This window comes from Pristiophorus japonicus, chromosome 18 (genome assembly GCF_044704955.1).
Source record: "Pristiophorus japonicus isolate sPriJap1 chromosome 18, sPriJap1.hap1, whole genome shotgun sequence".
NCBI lineage: Eukaryota > Metazoa > Chordata > Chondrichthyes > Pristiophoridae > Pristiophorus > Pristiophorus japonicus.
Genome location: NC_091994.1, coordinates 44,020,651 through 44,038,885, shown reverse-complemented (window position 1 = coordinate 44,038,885; position 18,235 = coordinate 44,020,651).

The following is an 18,235-nucleotide window of genomic DNA, read 5'->3' as shown; positions in this document are numbered from 1 at the left end:
ACTGCGGAGACTTGTGTAAAGACTTGCAGCATCCTGAATCTGTAGTGGAAATGCAGTTTAGAGAAGCTAATGGTTAAGGCAAGGTATCTGAATCAGCTGGGAGCTTTGTGTTGACAACTGAAACTGTGAGCTCATCAGTTGATTCAATGGCCATTGACCTCCTGCCTCAGCTTCACTGACTAGGTCTAGCACAGCGAGAAACCTATGGGAAAGTTAGGAAGCTGGGAACATAGCATTGTTAAGTGGCTGTATACAGGCCATGAATGATTTAAATTGGGTCCCCCGCCACTGCCTGTCGGGTCTGCTCAGCGCTGGCAGACCCAACACTGGGAAATGCGGGTGTGCGCGCTTTGACTGTGGGTTCCCGACCCACTGTCAATCATTTTAAATTTCACAGCTGACCCGCCACCAATCGGGCCTGGTGAGCGCTGGGAAAATCGCGGTCTATATATTTAAACAGCATGTGTGTGCACTCAACTTTCAGATTGTAAGCAAGAATCACCGACCCAAAGTTAGTTATGTTGGACTCAGTAACTTCCTTGATGCTTTGTGGGTGAATGTAGTCTCCATAGTGCTAATGCATCAAGCTGTCCACAACATTGCAGGTTTGATTGCTGCCGTCTGTGGAGCTCGCTGATCTCAGCTAGGGTTGCCATGGTGACGCTGCTATTAGCTATTGGCCCAGGAGAAGGAAACATCAACTGCCCCTGATCACTATCCAGTGAGCCCTGCCAGAAAGTGACTGCATATAGACCATGGGCGAGCACAGTGTTGGGCTCAGCTGCGATGCCCTCCATGGGCAAATAGCCACCAACACTCACTGTCAAGGCAACATTATGAGCAGCTGTAATGTGCGTCAGGTGGTGCCTGTGTCACTGTACTCAGCTGTAGCTGTCAGCGGTGGCTCAGTGGGCAGTACTCTCATCTCCGAGTCAAAAAGTTGTGGGTTCAAGTCCCACTCCAGAGACTTGAATGCTAAATCCAGGCTGACACTTCAGTGCAGTGCTGAGGGAGCACTGCACTGTTAGAGGTGCTGTATTTCAGATGAGACATTAAACTGAACCCCTGTCTTCCCCCTCAAGTGGACGTAAAAGATCCCGTGGCACTATTTCAAAGACGAGAAGGGGAGTTCATCCTGAGGCACTGGCCAATATTTGTCCCTGAACCAACATCACGAAAACAGATTATCTGGTCATGACCACATTGCTATTTGAGTGACTTTGCTGTGCACAAAGTGGCTGCCTACATTACAACAATGACTACACTTCAAAAGTACTTCATTGGCTGTAAAGCACTTCTGGATGTCTTGAGGTTATGAAAGGCACTATAGAAATGCAAGTTCTTTCTTTTTACTTGAGCAAGGGGGACTGCCTTCAGGAAATCAGTTCTGAAAACCAGCCCAGTGCAGCCCAGGACATTGGAGGAGAAAGGTCTTTCTGCTCCAGAACAGGGTCTAAAGCAGCATCAAGCTGCAGTGACTCTCATCGAAATTGACCAATTTCATCAATGCAGGATATGCACTCAGGCTGAGGGCTATAAATAACGAAAAGGTTACAGCAATAACATTTAAATAATATTTAACAGGAAAATAGTTCCACAAGAATAATTACAAATATTTGTACAGTTGATAACATAATCCTATTATGTAGATTTTAATATAGGTTTATGGATAACCCAAAGAAATAGTAATATAGCTCTTAATATGCAATCCTTTTAAATATATGAAGGTGTTATACTCTAAAGTGATTGTTTTAATTAAATCCCAGAACAGAATATGCTGTAAAATATCCTCCCTGAAAGTACCATAATGCTGGTGCCTTGAATTTATGTTCAGATCTACAAACGTCTTGGCTCACTCGAAGCTCAGAGTCAGAAGGTTGGACCCACTGCGATATGGAGCATCTAATGTCGGCTGATACCTGGGGAGTGCTGCACTGTCAGAGGCGCTGTCCTCTGGCTGAGATGTTACGGTGGGGCTCCAGTCGTTCAGAGAGACACTAAAAATCCCATAGCTACTCTATGAAGAAAAGTAAGGAGTTATCTTGCCTATCATTCTATCCCTCCAAAAATGGGCCCCAGATAAGCTGGTCATTTATCTCATTGGCCTTTCTGTTGCACTCAAAATGGTGACTACAGAACGATGTCACTGCATTTGAAAAGCAATCTATTACGTGAGCTGCTTCTGAGACGTGTGATAAAGCACGATATAAATGCCAGCCTTTCTTGCTTACCAACACAATATCTTTACGGCTGTGTAGCTGTGTAATTGAAGTTGATAATAGGCCTAATATTTCATCGGCCTGAATGAAATTGCTGAAGAGTTTGCATTAATAAAAAAACACACTAAAAAAGTTGACTTAATGGTGTAAATGTTGAGAAGTTCGGTTTATAACGGGGAGCTTCATGTGTCAGGGTGCAGAGGTCAATGTTCCCAATTCAAGGTGCTCCCAATTTTTTTACAGCAGCTGATGATGGCTTACTGATGACCCCAAACTTTGCCTCCACTGCCCGACCTGCAAGTTTATTTTGGGCATTGACCACCAGAAGTAGGCCGCTCGCCATATTGCTGAAGGTAGTGCGCAGGCCGGAAACATTTGATGTATTCCAACTTAGTGCTCTGCGCACCCTGCAGGCCCTGTTTCCCCAATGACCCAGCGATTCACTCACCACACGCTGAACTCGCACAGCACATCGTGACATGTACCGGTGGGAAGGCCCCCATAGTTACTGCAGTGTGGAGCAGGAACGCAGGCCGCTTGCCCCATCTTGCTCCTGATCCCCCCCCCGACCCAATCTGAGGCTCCCCCCCCACCAGGCAAAACTTCCCTGCCCCCAGCCCAACACCCGATCTCTCCCTCCCATCCCCACAGCCAATGATTGCTCCCCCAGCCAGTGCTCCCACCCCCGACCTAAAGCCTGAGCTATCCCACCCGCCCCCCACCAGCCAGCAATGACCCTTTGCCCCGTCCCGATGCCCCGTTGCCCACTTCCCACTTCAGCCGTTGCTTATACCCCCGCCCGAAGCCCGATCAGTCACCCTTCCTTCCTTACCTGATGGCCTTGATGGCCCGATCTTCACTGGTGAATCAGCGTTGGCTCTACGCAGCTAACCGACATGACTACAACAGATTATCAGGTCACGATCACATTGCTGTTTGTGTAACCTTGGTGTGCGCAAAATTGGCTATCACATTTCCTATGTTACAACAGTGACTGCACTTCAAAAGTACTTCACTGGATGTAAACTGCTTGAAATGTCTCCATATCAAGACTTTTTCTAGCTTTGACCTAATTAAACAGGAACTCCTGATTAAGTTGAATGTTATCAAGCCATAAGAAAGTGGTGTCCGCTCCCTCTCACATTCTCAATCTTGCAGGTTTACACTCCATTTTGCTAACTAGACTTTCCTGTAGCTGTGTTTTTCAGGTAAAGATCACCCAAAGTTACATGTCAGAGGTTTTCACCTTAGTTTTATTTTTTTGAGTGGGTGGAAGTGGGGTGGGGGAGGGGTACCCATTATTCATGTTTCGTGCTCCGTGAAATTTCTCTTGACAAATTGTGGGCGAGTGGCTGGGCTGGGATGGTGAAGTCCACCTTAAATACCACATGGTTCTGTTATACCAGGGTGGCTCTGAGGGGCAGGAACCACATTTGGGAGTCATGGTAATAGTTGAAGAGGCAGAGACGGAAGAACAGGGGATAAATGATGTAATGAAATGCACAGGTGAAACAATCGCTTCCTTTGCAAAAAAAATGTCCAGCTCCCTCTTGAATTTGCTGGCACAATCCACCCCCACTGTCTCATAGAATCGCATAGCACAGAAGGAGGCCATTCAGCCCATCATGCCTGCGCCAGCTCTTGGAAAGAGCTATCCAATTAGCCCCACTCCCCTGTGCTTTCTCCATAGCCCATCAATTTTCTCCCCTTCAAGTATTTATCCAATTCCCTTTTGAAAGTTACTATTGAATCTGCTTCCAACACCACTTCAGGCAGTGCATTCCAGACCGTAACAACTCACTACGTAAAATAAATTCTCCTCACCTCTGCTTCTGGTTCTTTTGGGCAACATGTTCCACACATTCGCCACCTTCTGTGTGAACTAGCCAAATCTATTCACCTTCCCTCTTCTGAACTTTAGTCTGTGCTCCCTGGTTACAGAGTCCATGATTGCAACAAATCATTTATTAGAGTTCAGTCTGTCAATACACCTTAGAATCTTGAAAACTCTGATGAGGTTCTCCTTGTAACTTAGGTATCTAATTCTGGGCATCAATTTACTTGCCATCTTTGTAGTATTCCCATAGCCAGGAACCTCCCACTCTAATGATGAGCACAGAATTGTACAAAATCCTCCAGGTAGGGCCAGATATAAGTTAGAATTTTTTTTATAGTACTCACATAGTTGCTTGCATATTGCAAGTGTTCTGGATACTCAATCCCATGCCTTCGAATTGCTAGACATTATCCCAGTGTCAAAGAGGAAGTCTCATAAAGAAAGTATCAATACACAGAAAAGTATTTTTCAGTAATGCCCCACATAGACGACAAAGGAATTTAACCTTCAGACTGCTGGTAGATCCAGGGAAATCTAGGGTAATATTAACCCTAAATTACTAGATTATACACTAAAAACAAGTTTCAATAATCTTTTATTGCAAACACTCTACTTGTGTTTGATCGCTGGAGAAATACCACCAACAATGTCTCCGCAAGATCCTGCAAATCCCCTGGGAGGACAGACGCACCAACGTCAGTGTCCTCGATCAGGCCAACGTCCCCAGCATCGAAACACTGACCACACTCGACCTGCTCCGTTGGGTGGGCCACTTTGTTCGTATGCCCGACACAAGACTCCCAAAGCAAGTGCTCTACTCGGAACTCCTACATGGCAAGCGGGTCCCAGTTGGGCAGAGGAAACGTTTCAAGGACACCCTCAAAGCCTCCTTGATTAAGTGCATCATCCCCACTGACACCTGGGAATCCCTGGCCAAAGACCGGCCTAAGTGGAGGAAGTGCATCCGGGAGAGCGCTGAGCACCTCGAGTCTCATTGCCGAGAGCATGCAGAAAACAAGCGCAGGCAGCGGAAGGCGTGTGTGGCGAACCAGATTCCCCGCCCACCCTTTCCTTCAACGACTGTCTGCCCCGCCTGATACAGAGACTGTAAATCCTGTATTGGACTGTACAGTCACCTGAGAACTCACTTTTAGAGTGGAAGCAAGTCTTCTTCGATTTCAAGGGACTGCCTATGATGGTTTGGCTTGTCATCCCTTTCATTCTTTTATTCCCTCTGTCCTCTCTCTACTATTTTACTTTTGGCTCAGTTTGGGTCAGTTAGTAGCACTCTTGTCTCTGAGGCGGAAGGGTTTAAGCACTGCTTCACAACCAGACCACGCAATCTAGACAGTCACTTAGCCGGAATTCCGACAGGAGGTTGGCGTAACCCCCAGTGGGCAGTGGGCCTTGCGCCATTTACCTGGGGGCATCCGCTGGTCTCCCGTGAGAGGTACAGCGGAGGACTGAGGGAACACCAGTGGAATTTCAACCCCAGTATAAGATGCGAACTACTCATTGCACTTCTGTGTCTCCCAATCTGTTCCGCCGTGTCAGCGCCCTCTTCCATTTATTTCGCAAGCAGAGATCGCCTGCAATTAATGTGGGGGCTGTTCCAACATTGCACAACAAAACACAAGCCAGCAATTCAATCGTAGTGTTTAGTTAGTGTTGACAAACCACTTGAGGTTTGTTCTCAGTGTTTGTAAAGTCATCTCAACCTCTCAATTAAATTGCCGGCTTGCAATTCTCTTTAGTCCCATTAGTCTCTCTCAATATGTGGGACGAGCATGCATAAAATGATGCAATCCAAACTACCAAATGATTCAACTTGTTTTACCATAAACCAGTGCTGTATGGAGTTCTATCATCTCTTGTCAACTGCACGTGTTCTATCAGACTGTTGTTTAAATCACTACACCTGCAGCCAGTTAACTCCAAGTATATGACTGAAGTGCCCAAGGGACTCGGGGAAAGTGATATACCCAACGTAAGCAGAGGGAATGCTGCCAGTTTAAAAGTTTACACACAAACAAATCCCAGCACAAATGTTCTGAACCGGGGAGACAGACCTCATCTGGGCACCATATGTAACAAAATCACAAAAATGCCCGTTATAAATTTCCCGATGCACCCCTGTTAATGCAGAGAGCAGAAAAAGGCGAACGAGCATGGCTCTATATCAAAAGATCACACCATCTCCCTCATTCCTTCTCTCTCTGGAAACACCTCTACTCGTCTCTGGAACCCATTTACACGGTCTGCTTCAATGGCCAACTTTGTAAATTATCCGACGACTCCATTACCCTTTGAAAGCATTCTGCCTGACTTCCCTTCTTGCTCCTAACCTTCTCGTTTTTGACCTGTGTTCTTGAACCCATTGCCTTGATCAATTCCCTCCAAAATCTTGGCAGCGTCGTTCAAGTTGAACTCAAAGGGCAAGAGTTTCCACTGTGTTTCGGCCCAACCAGCGCAAAAGATCGAGGAATTTCAAGCCCAAATTACGTTCCGTGCAAACCGAGTTTCTGCGATCTTTTTGCGCTAGTTTTAAAAACATCAGGCTGGAAGCAGCCCACAAAACTGGCCACGCCCCCAGATCGAATTAATCCCCATAGCGAGTGTCCACCAATTGTGTTCGTTTGCGGGCCTTTGAGGAAGCTCTTAAAATTAAGCTTTTTTTAGGTGCAGCTGCACTAATAGGCACGTTTTAAAAACTTTTAAATATATATTATTTAAATTTATTAATAAACTGACTATTGTACACCAATATAACTAGCAAAGGGTTCTGTATAGTTTTTAAAGTCATTTTTCAGTTATTATAAATTGGATTGCCTACAGGTGGTGAACTGAACACTCTGATTAAAAATGCTTATTTTTTTGTGATAAATCCATTTTCAGCTGTATTAATAAAACTGCACCAAGTTCCACTTTAAGATATAACAAGGATTATTTTTCAATGCAAATTTTAAAGAAATACGTTTTAAAACGCTGCCCGATTGCGCTGGCTTATGGAAGATTTTACATTTGGCAAGGTAGTGATGGAGGGGTGAGAGGGGTGTGGAATAGACACATAAAATAATGACTGGTGGGTGATTATCCTGCTCTTGGTCCTTAATAGTTTACTGGGGAAATTAGTTGTGCAAGGAATGCACATATTGGAATGTTCAAAGCCTTTATTGTTGATTTAGGCCATTGCATTGACTGTGGGATCCTTGGGGCCGAAATTGCCCCTTTTTCGTACCTATTAGCGCCGCGAATGGGGCGTAATTGCCATTTTGCCCAGGGGCGGCCAGAAGTTGTGCCTGGGGCGATATTGCCTCCGAGATTCTGGGAGCAATTTGGAGTTTGCGTCGCGCCCTGCGATTTGTGCATCGGTCCGGCGCACATCCAGCGATGACGTCATCACCATGCGCGCCGACCATTCACCGCCCCGCACCTACCCCTTTGCGCCCCACAAGGGAAATTGCCCCACGGATACGAGGCTGCCACAGGCCGATGTCCACACCAGCTTCGTGGGTGCTGACACCTGCCCGGGGCACCCCTTAAAGGGGAGGCCATGTGCGTCCCGTGCCTCCATTTTTTTTTTACGGCTGACTTTGCTGCTGGCCTGGTCGAGATTGTCCCCGGTGGCCTGGTGGCAGGCACCAAAGGGAAATGCAGAGTCTGCAGCGACCCTCCTCTTTAAAAGAAGTGGACGGGCATTGTGGCACGTCAACGTAGCCACGTAATGCTGACCTGTTGCTCGGGAGCACCCCTCCAACGAGGCGGAGCCCCTGAGACAGCGCTCTGCCCGTTTGAAGAAGCGCAAAGAGCAATTCCACGCCAGTGGCGGGACTTCCTCCCTGGACGTTAAGTGACCCGGGCCCGGAAGGTTACCGCCCCGGAAGGGCCATGGGGCAATTCTGGCCCCCTCATCTCTGTATGTTACAGGCAATGACACCCAAAATCATGGGGAAGCCAGCAATGACACAAGAATGCTGCCAGCTCTCCAACTGTTGCTCCTATCTCTGTAGCAATTGATGAGCCTGCAGCTCCTGCGACAGTGGATCAGTCATGTGTTGCATGAAAAGAGGATATTGCACTGAGGCCACTTAATCACGACCAGGTGACTGGAATGAGCCTCGGGTGAGAAAATTTCAGAACAACTAATATCTTAACCATTACAAGCAATATAGTTGTGGTCACTGAGGATACCTTCAAACCACCCACTACCATTCGACACAGCTCAGTCATAGTTCCCTGGTAAAACCTCAACCTTCCAGGACACTCTTCCTCTGGAAGTCCTAAGTGTAGCATTCTGACATAGTCTTCTCCTGATGATCCAGAGCTTGTGGTTGTCACCTGCTACCTGCCCCACTCTTCATCTGGAAGGATGATTGTGACTACTCTAGGGGCACAAGGCCCTTCACAAAAAGTGTTAACAGAAAAGATTTGACATCAAGCCACGTAAGGTATTGGGGCAGGTGACCAAAAGCTTGGTCAAAGAGGTAGGTTTTAAGGAGAGTCTTAAAGGAGGAGGGAGAGTTGGAGAAGCAGAAAAATTTAGGGAGTGAATTCCAGAGCTTAGGGCCAAGGCACCTCAAGGCACGGCCAGCAATGGTGGAGCGATTAAAATCGGGGATGTACAAGCGAACAGAATTGGAGGAGCGCCGAGATGGTGAATATTAAGCATCATGGCATCATTGCACATGCACAGGTACACTGCTATATGCTCTGTAGTTGATATTGTCACTATTCCTCTGTGTACGTGTGGCCCAAAATACTGTGTCTGGCCTGTGGCCTTGTAGAGCAGCTAGCTTACCAGCTGCGCATTGGAAAGATAATTCCAGGAGAGCAACAAGCAGTCAGTTTGCTCTCCCAAGACCCCGTTCTGCAGCATCAATGTTCACAGAGGGTCCTAAACACATATAGTAGAACAGGTGGCCTCCATCAGCAATAGCCGGCAGGTTCAGAGTGCTTAGCACTGCAGTCTCTGGGCAAACCTTCCTGGGAAATCAGCCCCTGCACCTTCTCCAGATCTTGCAAATCACATTTACATTTCAATAATGCCACCGTTTTCATTTTTGATGTGTGAATTTGCATATTAACAAACAGTAATTAAGAAAGAAGAACATAATTTGGATTTAAAGATTAATTAAAGGCTCCGGAAAACAAGATTTAGTATTACAAGCGCAAGTGCCACACACAGGAAAGGGTTATAAATCACGCTAAAAACTGACTGAGGCATCAGCAAATTTCCATTATAAAATATTATGATAGGAATCCTATGATTTGTACACAATTCATTGCCTTGTTGTTATACCAAACCAGTACTGACATCTTTGTAAATGCTTTTCAAAATATTACCCTAATAATTGATTGTCAGCACTTCTGTCGCGATATGTCTTTAAAGAGGCTGATAGATAAAGCGCTGGAACAGCAAAGAGATCGAGATGACACAAAGAGCTAACTTTCACAACCTCAGGATGTCCCAAAGCAAGTTACAGCCAAATAAATTGTTTTTCTAGTCACGGTTGTAATGTAGGAAACATTGCAGCTAGTTTGGGCACAACAAGGTCCCACAAACAGCAATGTGGTGATGATCAGATAATCTGTTTTGGTGATATTGGTTAAGGGATAAATGTTGGCGAGGACACCGGGAGAAGGCCCCTGCTGCTCTTCGAAATAGTGCCATGGCATCTTTTGTATCCACTTGAGAGAGCAGACAGAGCCTTGGATTTTTAGGTCTCATCTGAAAGGCGGCACCTCTGACAGTGCAGCACTCACTCAGCACTGCACTGAAATGTCAACCTTATTATGTGCTGAAGTCTCCGGAGTGGGAATTGAACCTACGACCTTCTGACTATGCGGCGAGAGAGCTACCAACTGAGCCACGGCTGGCACAAAATGGAGCTTAAGGCAGAGTCACATCCTGACCTTTACTAGTCAGTTCAAGGACCTCTTTCAGACCTTGATCATCCTGTTGATGACCACTCTTGTAGAAGCCACTGTTTCATTGTAGCGCTCCTCTGCCACCATTTGGGCCACTGTTGTGTCCTTCGTACTTGTATCCTTCTTCCTGGGAGCGAGGGGTGGGCTTTGTCACCCACAGGCCATCCATTGACACAATTTCTTTCCCTGAGAGTTCGGGGATGGCCGAATTTCGAGGATAAATGCAACATGATAATTCCCAGCATGTCTCACGCTGACATGCAGGATCCGTTACAAAGTTGTCACACAACATTTGAACGTTTAGGGACTGCAATCCCTACTGGTTTTCTGTAGAAGCTTGCAACAGAATGTTGGTGCCATCGATTGCTGCCAAAATCAGTTACTTGCTTCCTTTATGCACTGAAATGATTCCAGAAACGCCCTCCCCGCCCCGGCCCCCCCCCACTCTCGGAGCACTCACGGCCCAGCACTTTAGTTCGCGAGTTTCCCATCCTTGCGTCACGAAAAGTACAACGCCTCCTTTAGTGCTGCAACCACTGACGCAGGGCCCAGATGCCAAAACTTCCATACCAAAGTGCAGACTATTCCCGGCCACTAACTTTCCCGCCCCTGCCTCCGTTTTCACCCCGAAAACCGAAAAGCCTAAAATCCAGCCCCATGAATTTGGAGTTGCGATGTAACTTGTCTTTCATTGTCCAATTGCGCCAGAATAGACAGCCATCAATACTGAATGGAAACCATCTTAGCTGATAGTTTAGAATGTTTGCCATATTAATTGGCTCACCCCTGGGCATTCCCCGTCCCAAAGCTACAAAAACGTGTATAAGTAATGCAGGGGCTGAGTGTGAAGATTGTAAATTAATGTGCGAGCGTTGTAATTTTCTCCCTCTATTATATTGCTTTCCTGCATGAAATTGATGGAAATGAACAATTTGTTCTTTACCATCGAGCTATTCCTGCCCAAAATTTTCATTCCACATAGCGATCACTGCAGAAAACCTCTAAGGATTACTTTCTTTTGGCTTAGTGACGTAGAAAGGTAAGTTCAGCCATGCTACACTTCCCAGCAGGGAGTCTTGCTCGATGGGAGTGCCGATTGGCAAATCGGCAGGTTAGTTCTAATTTGCCCGATACATCCCGATCCAGGACATCAGGAGCACCATGAATGGGGAACGTTGACCTTAGCAACTGATTCTCAGATGCACTCCCATTGGGCAGGAGGGATTTTAGCCCACCCAATTTACCCAACAATATACAACAAAGTGCATGATATTCGCAAAAGGAGTTTTGCCACCTAACTGAACTGTGCTGACCAGCAGGTATATTCCCCATTTTCTTTCTTTCCCAGTTTTATACCCTCTCCTGAAGTGTTAACTCATGGAATTAGGAATAGGAATACTGGTTAATTTTAACCTTCCCTAACCCAGGGACACTGTGGTTAGCTGTCACCCTGGCTGAGATCAGTAATGGGCCAATTAGATCAAAACCAAGGCCTTAAAAGGCTGTAAAATCCTCTGAGTCGTTGATGGAATGCCTGCTTAGATGTTACCACACGAGAAGAGGCCACAGTAACATTGCAACTATGCCAGCTCTCCGAAGGAGCTATCTAATTCTGCTCATGTAGTCCCTGCCCTTTCCACGCACCCGTAACATTTTTATTTTTCAAATATTTATCCAACATCTTTTTAATAGCTATTATGGAATCTGCTTTCATCACTGATTCTGATAGGGCATCCCATGTCACAGCTCTGTGTAAATAAAAATTAAATTCTCCTCATTTCTTCCTTCGCACTACAGATATCACCTTACCGGCTAGTGAAAATAGTTTTAGCCTTGTTCCTTATCAGAAATATCTTCGTCTTAAAGTATGTCTGATGGATCCAAACTACATGTTTTCTTTACAAGAGAGTGGTCTGGAGCGTGCCTGTGACAGCGCGTGGCATTGAGTATGGATCTCAGGCAGCCGCGAGAGCAGTGGCTTGAGGAACCTTAAATATCTGAGATAGCTGTAATGGGTCGCACATCCATCTTTCTGGACCCCTGTGGGTAGAGGACCTCTCTTCCTGTGTTGACTCCCTGCACAAAGCTCGAATGTTGCGTTCCAGACCCTGGGTGCCTGTTCCCCGGCCTATTGAGCCATCTGTGTTCGTGCTGAAGCACTTTTACCATTTTTGATCAGCAGAAGGCAGCTCACCTGTAAGAGGTGCAGACTGCCTAGTGCTGAAGCAACTTTATTTATTTTTTTATCTGCAGAAGGCAGCTCACCTTTAAGAGATGCAGATTCCCGAGTACTGAAGCAATTTAAAAAAAATTAGCTGCAGAAGGCAGCCAGCTCAGCTTTAAGAGCTGCAGACTGCCTTTAAGAGGAGCAGGCTAGCTTTCAGTTAAGCTAGCCTCACTCAAGCAATGTGCACATCAGCCCCCTGCTAAGCACACAGCCTTCCAGCAGTGCGTTCAGTGCTAGGCTGAGTACTACAATTAGCAGGCAGCACAAAGTTGACGTGCTGACTATGCTTTTTGAATGGCATGGGCATATCTCACATCACGGTGTCTGCACCCATTTTCTTGCGCTATCGAATTTCTAGGCCCAGATCTCTTCATGGCTTGACCTCTCCCTATCTCTGCAGCTCCTCCAGCTCTCTGTGTTCCTACAATTCTGTCTTCTTCCCCATCCCCCACTTCCTTCACCCTACCATTGGCGGCCGTGCCTTCAGCTGCAGAGGTCCTCAGCTCTGGAATTGCCCCCCGAAACCTCTCCGCCTCTCTACCTCTCCCTCCTCCTTTAGGTCTCTCCTTAAAACCTACCTCTTTCACCAAGCTTTTGATCGCCTATCCGAATATCTTTTCTTGTAGCTCGCTGTCAAATTTTGTTTGATAACGCTCCTGTGAAGTACCTTGGGATGTTTCACCAGACTAAAGGTGATATATAAATGCAGGTTGTTGTTGTTTATTTCTGTTTTTCTTCTCACAGCAGGTCGCGCTATTGCAAGTATTTTCTCGAGCTTCCTCACACAGGAGGTCATGACCCTGAGCCAATGGTGATCAACCACCTGAGTCTCCTGCCAACCGTGACTACGTTGGACCATCGAGCCTGATCCAATCAGCCATGTTATGACTCGGCTACAAGGCCTCCAATACTCCCCACCCAACAGCAGCCACGCAATCTCCTGGGAGAGGCAAGAAAACAAGATTTTAAAAACCTTAGGCTAATTCAGGGAAATAACAAATTCTGGGAAATCCTCTCCAGCCCCCAAAGGTGATCAGAAATGAGCTCCAGGAGATATTGGTGACCACGAGATACATTACAACAACCACAACTTGCATTTATATAGCGCCTGTAATGTAGTAAAACGTTGCAAGCGCTTCGCAGGACTGTGATCTGACAAAATTTGGCACTGAAGCCACATAAGGAGATATTAGAGCAGGCGACCATACCCAATATCCCACTTAGCTTTTGCACATAGCGATATCAGCCTCCATCAGGAACTCACCCAGCTTCCATTTTAAATGATTGCAGCAATTATGCAGCTATTGCATGAGCTGGCAAACATTTCTAATAGTCTAAGGGCTAGATTTTCCACTTCACATCGCCCAGTTATGGCCCATATATGGCCCAAAACAGACTTCTATCGCCCATTTTGAGCAAAAAATGGAAACTAGGCCCAAAATATTGCCTGAAAAACAGGTGCCTAAGTTTCCATTTTGATCGCCGAGCTGAAATTATAGCCCACACAAGGCCCATTCCAAGTTTCAGCATCTAGCATGCTCGATGTCAGGCCCAAAACAGTGCTGAGACATAGTTGCTTTTTCTGGACCCAAGAGAAGGAAAATGGGCACTACGGACGCCATTTTGACTTCAATGGAAGGGTGGAGGATTAGTTGTGATTTAATTAGAGAGCTAGTTGTACTCAGAATATTGTGACAGGGAATATAAATAGGTATTATTACATTATTTTTATTAAATATGTTTTATATAGTATAATTTACTGAGAGCTGTAAGTTTTCATATAGTTATCATTACGTTTGGTTTTATATAATTAGGTTTTATATATAATAGAATTTAATGACGATGAGAACTGTAATTTTTCATATAGGTATTATTGCATTATTTTTATTAAATAGGTTTTATATAGTATAATTTACTGAGAGCTGTAAGCTTCCATATAGTTATCATTACATTTGGTTTTATACAATTAGGTTTTATACAACAGAATTTAATGAGGATGAGAGTTGTAATTTTTCATATAGGTATTATTACATTGTTTTTAATAGGTTTTATATAGGTTTTTAGTGAATAGGTTTTACATAATAGAATTCATTAGAAGGTGTTACTAAAGTATTCTTATATTAATAGAATGCTCAGATATGGAATAACATCAGTATAGTTGATAACTAACTAAGAGAGAAGACACACACAATTTATTGAATAAAATAATTTCTTTTTTAATTTACAAATGCAGACATGACACATAGAAACATAGAAACATAGAAAATAGGTGCAGGAGTAGGCCATTTAGCCCTTCGAACCTGCACCACCATTCAATAAGATCATGGCTGATCATTCCCTCAGTACCCCTTTCCTGCTTTCTCGCCATACCCCTTGATCCCTTTAGCCGTAAGGGCCACATCTAACTCCCTCTTGAATATATCCAATGAATTGGCATCAACAACTCTCTGCGGCAGGGAATTCCACAGGTTAACAACTCTCTGTGAAGAAGTTTCTCCTCATCTCAGTCCTAAATGGCCTACCCCTTATCCTAAGACAGTATCCCCTGGTTCTGGACTTCCCCAATATCGGGAACAATTTACCCGCATCGAACATGTCCCGTCCCATCAGAATCTTATATGTTTCTATGAGACCCCCTCTCATCCTTCTAAACTTCAATGTATAAAGGCCCAGTTGATCCAGTCTCTCCTCATATGTCAGTCCAGGCATCCCGCGAATCAATCTGGTGAAACTTCGCTGCACTCCCTCAATAGCAAGAATGTCCTTCCTCAGATTAGGAGACCAAAACTGAACACAATATTCCAGGTGAGGCCGCACCAAGGCCCTGTACAACTGCAATAAGACCTCCCTGCTCCTATACTCAAATCTCCTAGCTATGAAGGCCAACATACCATTTGCCTTCTTTACCGCCTGCTGTACCTGTTTGCCAAATTTCAATGACTGATGAACCATGACACCCAGGTCTCGTTGCAACTCCCCTTTTCTTAATCTGCCACCATTCAGATAATATTCTGTCTTCGCGTTTTTGCCCCCAAAGTTGATAACCTCACATTTATCCACATTATACTGCATCTGCCATGCATTTGCCCACTCACCTAACCTGCCTAAGTCACCCTGCAGCCTCTTAGCGCCCCCCTCATAGCTCACACCGCCACCCAGTTTAGTGTCATCTGCAAACTTGGAGATATTACACTCAATTTCTTCATCCAAATCATTGATGTATATTGTGAAGAACTGGGGTCCCAGCACTGAGACCTGCGGCACTCCATTAGTCCCTGCCTGCCATTCTGAAAAGGACCCGTTTATCCCGACTCTCTGCTTCCTGTCTGCCAATCAGTTCTCTATCCACGTCAGTATATTACCCCCAATACCATGTACTTTGATTTTGCACACCAATCTATTGTGTGGGACGTTGTCAAAAGCCTTTTGAAAGTCCAAGTCCACCACATCCACCGGTTCTACCTTGTCCACTCTACTAGTTACATCCTCAAAAAATTCCAGAAGATTTGTCAAGCATGATTTCCCCTTCATCAATCCATGCTGACTTGGACCGATCCTGTCACTGCTTTCCAAATGCACTGCTATTTCATCCTTAATAATTGATTCCAACATTTTCCCCATGACTGATGTCAGGCTAACCGGTCTATAATTACCTGCTTTCTCTCCCCTCCCTTTTTAAAAAGTGGTGTTACATTAGCTACCCTCCAGTCCATAGGAACTGATCCAGAGTCGATAGACTGTTTGAAAATTATTACCAATGCACCCACTATTTCTAGAGCCACTTCCTTAAGTACTCTGGGATGCAGACTATCAGGCCCCGGGGATATATCAGCCTTCAATCCCATCAATTTCCCTAACACAATTTCCCACCGAATAAGGATATCCTTCAGTTCCTCCTTCTCACTAGACCCTCGGTCCCCTAGTACTTCCGGAAGGTTATTTGTGTCTTCCTTCGTGAAGACAGGACCAAAGTATTTGTTCAATTGGTCTGCCATTTCTTTGTTCCCCATTATAAAGTCACCTGAATCTGACTGCAAGGGACCTACGTTTGTCTTCACTAATCTTTTCCTTTTCACAAATCTATAGAAGCTTTTGCAGTCAGTTTTTATGTTGCTGGCAAGCTTCTTCTCGTACTCTATTTTCCCCCTCTTAATTAAACCCTTTGTCCTCCTCTGCTGAATTGTAAATTTCTCCCAGTCCTCAGGTTAGCTGCTTTTTCTGGCCAATTTATATGCCTCTTCCTTGGCTTTAACACTATCCTTAATTTCCCTTGTTAGCCATGGTTGAGCCACCTTCCCCGTTTTATTTTTGCTCCAAACAGGGATGTACAATTGCTGAAGTTCATCCATGTGATCTTTAAATGTTTGCCATTGCCTATCCACCATCAAGCCTTTAAGTATCATTTGCCAGTCTATTCTAGCCAATTCATGCCTCAAGCCATCGAAGTTACCTTTCCTTAAGTTCAGGACTCTAGTTTCTGAACTAACTGTGTCACCCTCCATCCTAATAAAGAATTCTACCATGTTATAGTCACTCTTCCCCAAGGGGTCTCGCACAACAAGATTGCTAATTAGTCCTTTCTCATTACACATCACCCAGTCTCGGATGGCCAGCTCCCTGGTTGGTTCCTCGACATATTGGTCTAGAAAACCATCCCTAACACACTTCAGGAAATCCTCCTCCACCGCATTGCTACCAGTTTGGTTAACCCAATCAATATATCAATCAAAGTCACCCATGATAACTGCTGTACCTTTATTGCATGCATCCCTAATTTCTTGTTTGATGCTGTTCCCAACCTTACTACTACTGTTTGGTGGTCTGAACACAACTCCCACTAGCGTTTTCTGCCCCTTGGTATTCCGCAGTTCCACCCATACCGATTCCACATCATCCAAGCTAATGTCCTTTCTTACTATTGCATTGATTTCCTCTTTAACCAGCAATGCCACCCCGCCTCCTTTTCCTTTCTGTCTATCCTTCCTAAATGTTGAATATCCCTGGATGTTGAGTTCCCAGCCTTGGTCACCATGATGCTAATTAACTGCTATCTGCGCAGTTAATTCGTCCACCTTATTCTGAATACTCCTCGCATTGAGGCACAGAGCCTTCAGGCTTGTCTTTCTAACCCACTTTGCACCTTTAGAATTTTGCTGTAATGTGGCCCTTTTTGCTTTTTGCCTTAGGTTTCTCTGCCCTCCACTTTTACTTTTCTTCTTTCTATCTTTTGCTTCTGACCCCATTCTACTTCCCTCTGTCTCCCTTCATAGGTTCCCATCCCCCTGCCATATTAGTTTAATTCCTCCCCAACAACACTAGCAAACACTCCCCCTAGGACATTGGTTCCGGTCCTGCCCAGGTGCAGACCGTCCAGTTTGTACTGGTCCCACCTCCCCCAGAACCGGTTCCAATGCCCCAGGAATTTGAATCCCTCCCTACTGCACCATTCCTCAAGTCATGTATTCATCTGAGCTATCCTGCGATTCCTACTCTGACTAGCATGTGGAATTGGTAGCAATCCTGAGATTACTACTTTTGAGGTCCTACTTTTTAATTTAGCTTCGAGCTCCCTAAATTTGTCTTGTAGGACCTCATCCTGTTTTTTTTCCTATATCGTTGGTACCTTTATGCACCACGACAGCTGGCTGTTCACCCTCCCTTGGGGTGCAGCACCGTGTCCAGCCAGCAACGCATGCAGTAGGGCATTGGTTGCGGCTGTCTGCTGCCGAATTGCCTCCAACGTCTCCCGAGCAGTCTGTGACTGCTCAGAAGACCAGTTTGAGAAGTTCGTGCAGAACTCGCTCCAGGATGCTGGAAACTTGCTCCAGCTCGCAGAGAACTGGCTCCAGTTCGCAGAGAATCCCGTGAACCCCTGGATAAGATCGCGACCAATCACGACCGTCTCCCTGCACAGAGAAATCAAGCTCTCTGTCTGGCCCTCCAAGGTAGGCGATTGCTCACCACACTGACCGGACCCCCGTGTAGTCGGCGTTTGCAATATGACGCGCCTTGGCGTTGCCACCT